Here is a 3,848-nt window from a genome sequence, read left to right as displayed (position 1 = left end):
AAGTGCCAAGGTCGCATCTGCGGAGCAATTCATAATCCTGAATTTGCACACTGATTTAACCCTGCACCCTATACAAATGTTGTGACTGCAGTTTGAGTTTTAAAGGCCAGATCAGAGGAATAACACTATTCTTTTCTGATGAGGCTGTAACTGTGCTTTCAGCTTTGATGAAATATCAGATTTACTAATGTTTATTACTCATGGTAAAAGAGATAAAACAAAATATTTACTGTTCTCTTCTTGTTGTTACACTTTCATTTAATGTTTTTATGCAAATTTGCCTTATGATCATCAGGATATAGTATGAGCCCTTCCTGCACAAAGTGTCCAACTAATTAGGAAATAAAAGGAATACTGATACCCTTCAGACAGTTCAAATTCTGGGGGTCAATTGTGTATTGACTTGCTTTCTCTCTATTAAAGGGATTAGTGTTTGGAGGAAAACTTTCCATAAAGTGTCAAAAAAATCCTTTTCTCCTTTTACATCAAAATTGACTTTGGCTCAGAATACTTCTAGCTCTACCTTTCTGGGAAGCCCAGTAAAAATGAAATGTCAGTTCTGTTCCTGGCAATATTGCTCAAAAGCAAAGTCACTTTTAGGTTGGTAGATTTCATCTCATCTAAGAAGACTAGAAATGAACTGGAAATACTTTGCGGGAGACCAGAGCTTTGGTCTTACGTGGGTGACGTGTCTTTGTCACTTGGGTCCATGGAATAGAAAACTTCTGAGCCCGGGTGGGTACAGCCTTCACTGGTATGATTTCATACCCTCATACCTCAGATGATACATAGGTAGAGATACAGAGAACAGCTCTTGGTCACTGCATGAACTGCTATGAGGACTTCCATTGAAGAAACATGTTTGATGTTGCCCTGTTAAAATTATTTTTTCTCTCCTTGCATCCTTCCATGATAGGTATAACTATTGTCTTGTGAATTGGAGTATCTCATTAAGCCAAAGCCCCCCACGAGTAGAGTTATTAATTATTATTAAATATTAGGTGCAATAATGACATTGTTGTTCTACAAGAAAATGTCTTTTTAAGTTATGATATATAAAATAGATAATAAACATGTTGAAATAATAAATAGACTGAGAGATGATAGATAGGTATACATTATAGTTAAGTAGGAATCAAATGCTATGATGCCTGACCTATATTTTTTAAATACCTAAAGAAACTTTTTTTTAAAGAATAGCAAAAAATAGTAATTTAAGCAAATAAAGGAATGCTGTATATTGGTCACAATTGAGTAATAAGTAGTATATGGAGTTTCATTATACAATCATTTCCTTTCATTAATTTTTTTATTGATTTTTTTGAGCAAGAGAAAGGGAGAGATAGAAACATTGATGTGAGAGAGAAACATTAATTGGCTGCCTCCTGCATGCCCCCTACTGTGGATCGAGCCCGCAATTTGGTCACGTGCCCTGACAGGGACCTCTCAGTTCATGGGATGCATTCAGTCTGCTGAGCCACACAGGCTTGGAAATATTATTTTTAAGTAATAAATTTTGTTATACTTATTTAAATGAAAGAGGGTAGGTTTTAGTTTTGAAAAGTTTATATAAATAAAAAGCCCTCAGGGTCTGGAGGAAGAGAATAGGTCATGTACTATAATATTGGCCTGATCCTTTAAGGGCTGGAACTATTTGGGACAGGAGGACACAGGCATGCGTGTATAAATTGTTATGATCCCTGAGTTGTGCACCTGACCAGATAGTAAAAATGGTAGCAAATAATTCCCAATGAAAAGTCCAGGGCTCAGTAAACTGCATTAGTAAAAGACACACAGATGCACGCACATGTACACAAACATCATTATACTACAGATTAGGTATGGCATCCATATTAAATATATTTGGTAAAAAATGGCTGTAAAATAACTCTCTTTTAAAAATAAAAACAGGTCAGTGCAAAAAAAGCCACATAAAATTAAATGTGTTATTTGTTTTAGCAAGTATTCTCTCTTATTTAGTCATCAAGAAATAGGTTTCCAATATGAGATATACCACACCGCAGAGCCTAGACATAAGTTGAAAATTTGGTTCTCTGAAAGTAATGTGCACTCAAGATTTTTTTTTCTCCAAAATGTTCAAAGGGTTTCTGAACTTCTCTGATGAAAGACTTATGTCAATAATTCACAACAGAATCCTTACTGGGTGGTCTGGACAAAAAGCTGTTTATACCAGATTTTTTTTTAAAGTTTTCAATTTGTTATTTTCCTGTAGTTTACATAAAGAACAACATATAAATAAGTACATTATATGCCTAGTTATATTTATTTTCAAAAGTAATATGTCTCTGAAATCCTATCCACATTGGAGATTAGATAGATTAAGAAATCTGATTAACTAAAACATTGTTTTATATGTTATCAATGTACATGAAGTTGTTTTTAATGTGCAGATTTTCCCCAAAAATAGATAAGTCCTAAAATAACAGTAATTTTTTATGCATTTACTTCAGCTTTTTTTTTTTTTTGCTGGGGGGGTTAGATGAATTAGATCAGCATTGATGTAGATAAAAAAAAAAATGATAATCATAAATACAAAATTAGGAGAAGATGGCGATGGGCAGGACCAAAGCGAGGGTGAGTGTGTGAGTGTGAGTGAGAGTGAGTGGACATGAATGTGGATGAGAAATGTTGTGCAATGCAGCAGAGTGGGGCAGAGGGTTCCTGTGCTGTGGACAGGGAGCAGCTGGCCTGTGAGGGCACTTTTCCCAGCATGGCCGGAAGGCTTGTCATTTTGGAAGATCCCTGGTCTTATCTGGAAGGAGGCAGTGGAGAGCAGCTAGGGATGAGTGACCTGAGTCCATTAGTGTCCCTTGCACCATCAGACCAGTGGACCCCACTCTGTCAACACAGACCAGCACATAGTAGCAGTGCTATGGAAGTGCCTGCTCTGGAAGCCATAACTGGTGAGGAGCCAAGCACCATCCCCCACAGCAGCAACCTGATCAGAGCCCAGCACCACCCCCAGCAACAGTAGAGCCAACTTGGAAGCCCAGCACCCTACCACACAGCAGGAATGAGTGGGCGGGAGTGGAGCCTCACCTCCAGCAGCAGCAAAGTCCCAGGAACTAACCATCCTCAGCCCCCAACAGCAGAAGAGGATTGAGAGCTGAGAGAACCCAAGAGCAGCAGCAGTACCAGTGCAAATCGGGAGCTGACACACGCCCCCCAGCATCATCAACAGCTACTGATCAGGAGTTGAACCCCACCAGGCAACAGTGCAACCCAACAGCACCTGAGTGGGATGCATACACTCCAAAGTGTCCCAGCAGGACTCACGCACCTCAGTGGCACACCAGTAAGACCCATGAACACCAACAGCCACCTCGGGACCCATGCACCCCAAGAGTACCTACCATGAGAGAGCAATACCAGTCACCAGTTGTCAATACTCCAGGACCCATAGAAGGCAAAAGGTACCACACACCAAAAGAGTCTGGGAGGCACAGAAGCCTTATTTGATACACACCAACCTGCCTACACATCCCAACATCTCTCACCAGCCCTAGAACTACCAGACTCCTAAAATGGTGAGACAAAAACAACAACAACACCCAAATGAAAAACAAAACAAGGAATCACCAGAAAATGTACTACAGGAAATGGGAGAAAGCAATTTTTCAGGTAAAGAATTCAAATCAATGATTTTAAGGGTGCTCAAACAATTTAGTGAAAACTACAAGCTACTTAATGAGAATTATAAAGAGCTCAGTGGAAACTACATCAGCTAAAAAAAAAGAGGTAGAAGCTATGAGTAAAAATTAAGAGAAAATAAAGAATCGCATAGCTGTTATGAAAAATAGCTAAGAGGAATTCAATAGTAGATTAGA

The sequence above is a fragment of the Molossus molossus genome, unplaced genomic scaffold, assembly GCF_014108415.1.
Source record: "Molossus molossus isolate mMolMol1 unplaced genomic scaffold, mMolMol1.p scaffold_m16_p_25, whole genome shotgun sequence".
NCBI classification, from domain to species: Eukaryota; Metazoa; Chordata; class Mammalia; order Chiroptera; family Molossidae; genus Molossus; species Molossus molossus.
The sequence above is the reverse complement of the archived record's forward strand: the minus strand, read 5'-3'. Positions refer to the sequence as shown.